An 11,178-nucleotide genomic window follows, 5' to 3' on the forward strand; every position below is an offset into this window, starting at 1 on the left:
GGTCCTGTGTAGCGCGGAGGCTGCCGGCCTCTGTGAGCTCCGGAAGGATACTGCCGCTCTCACAACGCGCGACCCTCCTCCCCGCCAGGCCTCCCGCGGAAAACGTGTGATTTTCGCGGGAAACTGAACCGGCCAGGTTCGGGACAAAGTGCACGGTGAAGCATAATTTTGGAGAAAATTGACGTCGACCCAAGTGTCGACCCAGCTCTCACAGCCCGTTATGACACGCCAACGCCTTCTCCTGCCCTGTGTTGCGTGTGCGACGATTGTGCTGTGTGGCTAGGGCAGGGGAGGGAAGAGAGGTTCGGGCGCCAGTGGAAATTTAATGTAAATACATAAGAACCGGACATGACTAATTATTGTAAATATTCTTTAACATTCTTTACTGTAAATAGTTTATTTTATTATTTGAAGTGTTATGTATAATAAGTTTTTACTTGTTCACCGGGCGCTAAGGCCGTGGCTTCCGCCTGTGACAAATGAGCGTGTTCCGCGGACTCGCGGAGAGGGGAGGGACGCGGGCACTCGGGTGCGCCAGGCGGGGAAGGAGGCAGTCAGCAGCTGGGCGTGGGAGACAGCGGACGTGTCTGCGAGATCGCTCGAAAACAGTGAGAGTGGAATGGGCGCGGTGTCTTGCTGTAGTTCAGGCCTTGCCGAGGAGAAGGAATTTCACTTTTTACAGTCGTATTGTCATTCAGGCGAGTGTGTCACCTCGTCATTCAGTCGCGGGCTGCATTTTGTCATTCTTCTCGCGTGCGTGTTTCTCTGGAGGTTTTTGAGTCGCGGAGTACTTTTGTGGACTGGATATTCGCCATTGCATGTACAGTGATTTACGGGCCCTCCCGGACACTGTGTTGTCCGGTCAGACAGTCAGCTTATTGTGTGAGTCATAGCGAGTTCAAGTCTTAGCGGCGTGGGTAATACTCGTCACGAGCGGGACGTCACGTATTTTTCCTACACAGTATAAGTGCACGGAACCGGGCTTCGCCCTACAGAAACCGTCGCAGGCAGAAACGCGGCATCCCCTTGTAAAGGGTTCGATTTACCGTGTATAAAGAATCTGGAAACTGTCTTCGAGTGTGTCAATTGTTATTCTGGTGACTAAGTCCCTTGGCCACGCGGCCCGAACCCCCCTCTACCGAACACTGAGTAGCCGGCAAAATAATATCACTTCAGGGGCTAGTCGACCAGGCGACGACAAAATAAAGGGTTAAATAATGAAAATAAAGTCTAATTAGCTCCTGTGGAAAAATTAAACATTTGTTGTAGTTCGGTTGAGGGATATGCCACACCCGGCCGGATCCTTCCACCGACGTGGCTCTTGCTACATGGCGTTCGCCCCGTTGCACTTTTGACACTTCGAGTGCGTTCGTTGCACAAGCCTTAGTAAGACGTTGATGAGGTGTAGCGGTCTATGCGAGATAGAGGAGCATTGGCGGTCAGCGTCAATGCGATGTGATACTGTAGTAGGCCTGTCACCAAGTCCTAGGTTATTTGATTAAAGTTTTATTTATTCCTAAAGGATACAAAACCATTATTTAGAAAATTCAAACGCGATGGGTTTAAGGATATGTCCAAACTACTGGTTTTAAGAATTACAACATGAGTGTCATCTCAACCTTTAAAATTCGTGTGTTTGAGACAAGAAATATTACGTAAATGAATTACAATTAAAAGTCTAATAATATTACATCTATTTCTGTGATTGCCAATGTTAGTAATCTTTGTTCACATTAAATACTGCAAAAATTGGTTATTGTTTTGATTGGATCAGAACTAGAGTTATATGCTAATATATGCTCTGCACATTTATTGGTGAAAACATATATCTATTCCGGGACTGAAATACACTCGAAAAAGTCTGTTATTTCCTTTTTGACCTTTTAACTCTCTGAGTGCCCATCGGGCATTTTAGTTGCCAGATACAATTGGTGGATGATCGTTCATGCGAGCAGACAAAATACTCTTAGGTCACTCAGGTCATGCCCTCGATGCATCTCCTCACAAGGAAGAGTTGCTAGAGCAAATAGTCTGTTGATTTTTTCGGTGGAATTATCTAATTCTGTGTGTTCTGTAGTTTGATTTTTAGGATCTCGTGGGCCTGTCTTCGACAGAGGGGGGGAAATGTAGTGGACATCCTATGGTTACTTTGCTGATGATTCGATGGTTCTTTGCCCAGCACCAGCTCTGTGGAAAGAGCAGTCTCACACACTGAGGCGGTAGTGGACCGTCCCGCCCAGTGTGGCTGACCGAGGACATCTCCCGTGCGGAATTATGCAGGGAAAACTTAGTGGACTACTAGTTAGTCTACATGTTTTGGTTGGGGGGGGGGGGGGGTATGCCATGGACACTCCTCTAAGCACGCTACCTGCACACATGTGTCTATGACAAAGCCAATAGAAGGGTATTTGGATTAAATTATAAAGGAATACTTACAGTTCAGGGGCAATTTATTATAGTGCAGGACACTAAGAAGTGCTGCTACAAAACACACAATTATACAAAAGAGAACAACCAATAAAACAGAAATAATAAAGAGAGATTTGCAATGGAGCACCTCGCGCCGACATCTGGTCTCGGTGGTGGCCCGGATTGTACTGGAGACCAGGATGCTGGGATGCCACTCCGGATGTGACATCACAAACACTGCTGCGGCATGCGGCGGACAGGGACGGGACCCAGGTTTTAATTAAGGGCAAGAAGGTATGACAGCAAGGACAATGAATAATTTATATTTCATGTTACGAATGACAATGATGGTTTTATATTAATATCTCATTATATTTTGAATAAAGTATTTTTGTTAACATTGATGCAGGTCCGTCTGCCTGATTTTGGATGAGAGATTTATGGTTTTCCTTATCTCGGAATTTTTTATTTTCATCAATAAATGTATTTAGGTGTATGAGCACCATTTTCCAACTAATAATCTCAAACAGTTTCTGACTGTCAATTACGGCTTTGATTATATGTATTTTCAATCCAAAACACATTCATATGTATATCATATTATTGATATTGATGTTACGGACCAATTAATCAACAACAAATAACAATTCTATAGGTCATTTTATACTTTAGGTACCGTATATTACAAACTATTAGGAAAACAAAATGTTATAATAAGAATATAAGAAAAAATACCGTAGGACATAAGTTACTCCAAGTTGTATAAAACAGCAGTTGCAATTTTTTTTTATTTTTTTGCCAGGGAACCCAACGATTGACTTTTATTTTCAAAGAAAGTTATTTGACAATAATTGTGCCTACTTTATATGACATTCGTCCTGACTATCGGAACCCACGTGACCCTGCCACAGAACCCCAGGGCTCCGTAGAGCACCTTTTGGGACCCGCTGGTAGAAAATATACCACTGGTTTGTTTAAATACCTCAACTAGACTTCAAATGACTGGGCAATTACCACTGGGTATTACTTTAGAAATATATAAATTTTGAAGCAAATTCCAACAGCAAATATATTCAATACTTATGTATCAGTATTGGCTGCAAATTTAGTTCACTAGTCTCTCTAGTATAATTAGGACTCTAAAATATACCTACTATTTGTTAATTTTAAATACAAAATATTTTTTACAAAAAGAAAACCATATTAAACTAGTAATATCATACTGTTTTTGGCTTTGCTGTCAATATACATTAAGTCTCAATTAACTTTTGACTTAAAAAAGTAACAGTTTTGCAACTGTCTATCCATTACTGACCTCAATCTAACAAACTGTAACAAAAGGTGATGAATCTCATCCAGTGATGGATCACCAGCAAAAACGAATTGTAATTGGGACATCCTCTGGGATCAGCGATATATTGGATATCTTTCCTTCATTCGAGATAACATAATGGATCTAAAGATATTTTTCAGGTGACTTAAAAATCGGCGATGTTGGAGACATCCTTACTTCAATCAAGACTATCGTCGTAGGTATAAAGATGATCCGCAGGAAATTTGGAAATAGGTGTTACATCTTCTTTCCGTTGCTTGTTTCAGAACTTATTATCAAATTCTTACTTAAATGGTTTCATAGTCAAATTGTCGAGAACTCAAAATACTCTGTATTAATTATTAAAATATCCGAATAATATATAGATATTACTGTCCTTGATCTATCATTATAATCAGATTAGTTTTCTAGCAGTCATAATTTAAATTTTTTTTTCTCGAATACTTTACTGCTGTAAAATTGGACCTTAACATCAAGCTTCCAGAACTTTTTCTCGTTAGATTGTTCCCAGCGATGTTTAACATTATTTTCTTAAACATTTGTTTGTCGGACTAACTCAGAAATGTTATCAACATTTAGCCAATGATCATGGATGTTACTAATTAATAAAATTTGTCGTCGCCTGGTTGACCAGCCCCTGAATTATAACTTGATGTAAGTTTTTGGACATACGCCATTGCTAAGCATTGTTCTTAGCAATGGCGTATGTCCAAAAACTTACATCAAGTCATGCGCTCCCATTGCACAAATCTTTTAAAGATAACACCCCTGAATTATAGTATTTCGCCGGCTACTCAGTGTTCGGTAGAGGGGGGTTCGGGCCGCGTGGCCAAGGGACTTAGTCACCAGAATAACAATTGAAACTCTCGAAGACAGTTTCCAGATTCTTTATATACAGTAAATCAAACCCTTTACAGGGGACTGCCGCGTTTCTGCCTGTGACTGTTTCTGTGGGGCGAAGCCCGGTTCTGCGCACTTATACTGTGTAGGAAAAATACGTGACGTCCCGCTCGTGACGAGCATTACCCGCGCCGCTAAGACTTGAACTCACTATGACTCTCTGACCAGACAACACAATGCCCATGAGGGCCTGTAAATTACTGTACAAGCAAAGGCGAATATCCCGTCCACAAAAGATTTTTGCGACTCGCAATCCTCCGGAGAAACACGCACGCAAGAAAAATGACAAACTGCAACCCGCGACCGAATGACAAGGTGACACACTCGCCTGAATGACAACACGTCTGTAGGAAGTAAAACTCCTTCCTCTCGGCAAGGCCTGAACTACAGCGAGACACCGTGCCCGTTCTCACCGTCTTGGAGCGATCTCGCTGATACATCTGCTGTCTCCTGCGCCCAGCTGCCGGCTGACTTGCCACAAGCGCGGAGTGGCCTGCTCCCGTGACCGAAGCCTCTCATGTCTCACTGACGACTGACTCCTTGCCTCCCCGCCTCGCGCGACCGAGCGCCCGCGTCCCCTCCCCTCTCCGCGAGCCCGCGGAACATGCTGATTGGTCACAGGCGGAAGCCACGGCCTTGGCGCCTGGTGAACAAGTATAACTTATACATAACTTATACATAACACTTCAAATAATAAAATAACTATTTACAGTAAAGAATGTTAAAGAATATTTACAATAATAAGTAAAGTCCAGTTTTTGTGTATTTACATTAAACTTCCCCTAGCGCGCGAACCTCTCTTCCCTCCTCTGCCCTAGCCACACAGCACTATCGTCGCACATGCAACACAGGGCAGGAGAAGGCGTTGGCGTGGCATAACGGGCTGTGAGAGCTGGGTCGACACTTGGATCGATGTTAAATTTCGGTAAATTAGCATTTAATATATAACTGCACATTACTGATTTCAACAAAAAAAATTTATATACCTTTGACGCCACTACCGCTGCCAGATTAAGTTTAGAATAAATATTGTATTGAAAATGATCTCTTGGGTTATGTAAGGGGGGGGGGGGGGGGGGGGTTCGACCAAGGGGTTGCAGGCAGGAGTGCGTCGTTAGTTTAAACAACCTGGGCTGTTCGGGCAATCCAGGATGCCTTGAAATAAAAGGAAACTGACTGAAAAGACACTGTGCTTTATTACGGTTTGTTACACTTTCTGGTCCAACCCTGGCCGAGTCTGTTGTCAGACTGTCTCTCAGGGGCATTGGAACCTTGCGGGGGGGGGGGGGGGGGGACAGGGGGGACATGTCCCCCTGAACTTTTTGGATGGAGGGGACTGTCCCCCCAACTTTCTAGACCGTGATATTTTTGTTTTATAATATTATTTATTTGTTATTTCTTCACTCATCAAGTTTTATCTTAAGGAAACAATAATAATTTTAACATCGATGTATCCAATGGTTAGATACAAAAACGGCTTAAAAAGCGCTATTTTGCACTTTTAAAATAAAAATTTTCCGTTGAAGGACCCCCGGACCCCCTGTCTTAGTTAGAGGGGAATGGGTTTACATGACATTAAAATCATTATTTGTTCCCCCCAACTTTATGAACACAGCTACGCCAATGCCGTCTCTACACGGTCGGTTTAACACACCGACGTTGCGCGCGAACAGGTTAGGTGGCCAGCGCGTATAGAAGTTCTATCATGAGGCCGGTACTGACAAAACTATGGCTGTGGCGAACCACTGCAGCACTGTCGCAATTCCATAGGAACAAATGTAATCAGAAGGTATTGAAAAAGCAGTGTTATGCATCAAATGTTAATAACTGTTGGATGGATTCATCGTTAAAGAACGAAATATTAGTGTGGGCGATGGCTACCCTGAATTGTTGTCTGGGGAGGAGGATTCAAGTTTGAAGGCATAGTTTGAACTTATGGATACGTAAACGAATAGAAAGCATTCAGTTACCTTTCTTTGTTTAAACTACATCTGGGTAAGGTAGGTAATGATGGAACTGATTATTGATGTTGAAGGGGTAATTATCTCGACTAGTCCCTCTTCCCTAAAAAAAAAAAAGAATCGTCTACAAACTGCCTCAGTTTTCCTTTCATTCACACCTATGTCATAGGCTTGATATAGGGGAAGCCTCACAGTATAAGTATATTGGAGTTGTGTTTCAACATGACCTTAGGTGGACAAAACATGTAGAGAGGGTAGTTACGAAGGAGAGTACACATTTTGGTAAATATTACTTTGAGGGGCGCCTCCTTAAAATTTTTTTTTCGAATAATACCCTTATTTTGTGCAATGGACCTTCCACTTGTCGTCATCCTGCTAACCCTCCCTCGTGGTTCGACGCCCGGCTGCTCAGTTGTTCTGGGTAGAGTGGGGTTCCGCCATTGTGGCCAAGGAGGGTCAAGCTAAGACATATAATTATCCACCACCAGTCTGTGACGAACATCCGGTTTATTAACACAGGACCCTGTACATGGGGCTGTCCCAGCCCCGCCTGCGACAGTCTAGTTTCACACACTGCGACATGAGGGTTCTTCTCCTGACCGGATACTTGGCGTTACTTATCTCTGTTTATCACACACTAGCACATTGCCACACCCGGCCGGGCGCTTCGGTCGGCTTGCCGTTTGTCACGGCGCACATCACGCACAGGTGTGTTCGTTGCAAATGCAATTCAAGTAAGTGTTGTTGGGACGTAATGGCCTGTGCTACCCAGAGGAAGCACCGGCGGCTAGCGTCACCTTGATTTAATCACATATTTTGAAATTTTTACCTTTTGAAAAAGTATTGAAATAAAGAAATTACTAACATTAGATATAAGCACAAGATTTACAAAAAACATTATCCATTGGCAGTTGAAAACAAAACATATTTACGACATAGGTTTACTACTGATCGCCGAAAGTATGGCACATAGAGGAACCAAATACTTTTTTTGAAAATAGGACATTTAATGGATAAAACAAACTGGATTATTTAACAATAAATATAATTACTTCTATGAAGGTGTTCAGATACCCTTCATAATATTTAGGGTGAATTATTTAAAAACACTTACCAGAGTTGGCTGGTCCCGCAAGTACCTGCCTGTGTGCCTTTGGGTGCTTGTAGTAAGCCCGTTTAGGGTGAGTGGGGAAGGCCATTAGCCCCCAACTCTTAAAAGTGACATCGACCCAAGTGTCGACCCAGCTCTCACAGCCTGTTATGCCACGCCAACGCCTTCTCCTTCCCTGTGTTGCGTGTGCGACGATAGTGCTGTGCGGCTAGGGCGGGGGAGGGAAGAGAGGTTCATGCGCCAGTGGAAAATTAATGTAAATACTTAAGAACCAGACGGGACAAATTGTTTTAAATATTTTTTAACATCCTTTACTGTAACGTGTTTATTTTATTATTTGAAGTGTAATGTGTAATAAGTTGTGATTGTTCACCAGGCGCCAAAGCCGTGGCTTCCGCCTGTGACCAATCAGCGTGTTCCGCGGGCTCGCGGGGAGGGGAGGGACGCGGGCGCTCGGTCGCGCGAGGTGGGGAGGCAGGCAGTCGGCAGCTGGGCGCTGAAGACAGCGGACGTGTCTGCGAGATCGCTCCAAGACGGTGAGAACGGGCGCGGTGTCTCGCTGGAGTTCAGGCCTTACCGAGAGGAAGTAATTCCTATCTTACAGTCGTGTTGTCATTTAGGCGAGTGTGTCACCTCGTCATTCAGTCGCAGCTTGCAGTCAGTCACTTCTCTCGCGTGCGTATTTTTTCCGGTGGTTTACGAGTCGCGGAGTTCTTTTTGCGGACTGGATATTCACCATTGCTTGTACGGTAATTAATGGGCCCTCCCGGGCACTGTGTTGTCTGGTCAGTCGTTCAGCTTATAGGGCGAGTCACATAGAGTTCAAGTCTTAGCGGCGCGGGTATTGCTCGCCACGAACGGGGCGTCACGTATTTGTCCCATACAGTATCAGTGCGTGGAACCAGGCTTCACCCTACAGAATCAGTCACAGGCGGAAACACGGCAGCCCCTTGTAAAGGGTTTGATTTACCGTATATAAAGAACCTGGAAACGGTCTTCGAGTGTGTCAATTGCATTCTAGTGACTAAGTCCCTTGGCCACGCGGCCCGAACCCCCCTCTACCGAACACTAAGTAGCAGGCAAAATACTTTCATTCAGGGGCTAGTCGGCCAGGCGACGACAAAAGCATGGTCAAAATGATAAAGAAGATAAAAACTTAAATAACTATGGCATTTAATAATCAGATAAGGCATAACAATGATGGGAGCTATGTGAGACTAGGTCTGACCTCTCCGGTGGGTAACACAGGTTTTTGGGAGGGGTTACAATGTCATGGGAGCAGAAGTCGTGTCAGAGATATCATTAATCTAAGGGCGGTATTCCAAGACGTTTCAGTAAGGTAGCGAATATGCACTGCCTTGTTGGGCAACTGCTGTACCCTAACTCTCGGGTTATATTCCAAAAGTGTCCTAACTGAACCCATGTAAGGTATCAGAGTGGCAGCCGTTTTAATAAACGAGGACTTGTGCGAGGCTATAAACAGTTGTACTTCGTGGAATCCATCGTAATTTTAGCTTATTTTCTAAAACTATGGAATTATAATGTGAAATAAAATATTTAATTTTGGTTGTACAAGAATAAAAAATGAATTTTTGGCCATATTTATGTTTGCTGTTTTTTAAGATATAAGGGGGGTGGGGGGAATTTTAATCGTAAAAGTTCCGTTAAAATTCATTAAAAAGGAAAAAATATATATACAGTTATGGATCAAATCGGCAACAGATAGGACACCAAAAATCAGTGCCCTAAAAATAAGGGACTGGGCGTGTCCTATCGTGCACTTGGAATATGGTTAGGGTACAGGTATTGCATATTCAACACCTAAACTCTTATTTCTGTGTCTTGGAATACGGCCCTAAGTCTCAGATGCGACCATTCTGCATCTGGGTGGCTGTAAGAAAATGTATAATTTCTCCGAAATATATAACGCCTTTTATATTGCAGGTTAAAGTTTAAAAGCAGCATGTTTTAACATAGCCAACTATTCTTTATACTACGAACATGAACACATCATTTGCCGCGGCAGGTCGTGATGTCACAAGGTGTTTTCCAACAGCTTTGAACATTCCTGAAACTAGGGCTTTTCGATTTTTTAGAGCCACAGAAAAATAAGGGAAATGTTTAGAGCAGAACGATTGCTCCTGGGAACAATGTTTCTTTAAAATGTATCTGTATTTTTATAATTAAATATAATAATACAGCTACCGCCAATTCCTTTCTTTATTATGATATTTTTGATAAAATACAACTGAATACGTACATTCTCATTAGGTTTGTTTGACTCGAGGTCTCTTTTTGACCTGTCAACTCTCGGGGCGCCCTTTTCCGGAAGCAGTTGAGCGGATGGTCGTTTTACTCGCGGGGGCAAGTTGCTCTCAGGTCACTCAGGTCATGCTCTCGATGCTCCTCCTCTCGAGGAAGAGTTGCGAGGGCAAGTCGTCTGCTGGTTGTTTTGGCGCGACTTTGACGATGGAGTCAATATGTTATCAAGCTACATTTGGTGATGACGGTAATATTTTAATTAGATGACGACATTGAAGCGGAAAAACATTTCAATATAACTTATTTGGCGTCCTTTATTTAAAAATCACAAGATTTGCAATCGTTTCCAAGTACAGGTTACCTTATGCATACCACAAGCGGTTTAAAGTGAAAATTCAATATTTATATTTTTTTTTTACCTTTATCAAGCTCTCTCATAATTTGTAGTCCAATATATGGTAAATCAATAGCTACTTCATCTTCAGATGAATCTTCCATTTCCAAACAAATTTCTCACGATGTCTGCTATATTTTCCGCCATCATTGTTTTACAACAAATCGCGTTTTCTTCGTGTATTAAAAGTTACCGACTCTTTTTGCCCTCAGGTCAACTTGCTCCCAACTCTTTCAACTCCCGAGGAGCACGAGAGTAGTGATGGGCAGAACGGTTCTTTTGACCGAACCGGTACTTTCGGATCAGTTCCGTGAAAGATTCGTTCAGAACGATTCGTTCATCTCGGTCATTTCGTTCTTTTCTGTGAATAGGATCTGGCTCTTTTATCAGGTGTCGTAACTCGTTCATCCTTTAGAGTATTGGCTACGTGTTTGCTTCCAGCCTCCCCTCGTTATCGCGTGACCCGATAACGAGAGGAGGCTGGATCGCGTGGGTGGTTATCTTTATCTACTCTGCATGGGTAAATGAAATTTCAAACGTCTAGTTGTATACTGACTGTTATAAAATTATTGACTGTTGATCGCTGCAAATGCTTCATGCAGTGATTCTATATAATACGGGAGCATTAAATCTAAGAATGTTAGGTACGAAAGTGATCTTTCTTAACTTTAATTTGTAATCGCACTATTATAGCTAGTACTTGAACTTTGCTTTTCGTAGCCAGTGAATCACAGTTGCGTATATGAAACAAGATTATTTATATTGTATTACTTTTTAAGTTACAAATATTAATATACAGGCTATTTAC

The sequence above is a fragment of the Bacillus rossius genome, assembly GCF_032445375.1.
Source record: "Bacillus rossius redtenbacheri isolate Brsri chromosome 4 unlocalized genomic scaffold, Brsri_v3 Brsri_v3_scf4_2, whole genome shotgun sequence".
Classification (NCBI taxonomy): Eukaryota; Metazoa; Arthropoda; class Insecta; order Phasmatodea; family Bacillidae; genus Bacillus; species Bacillus rossius.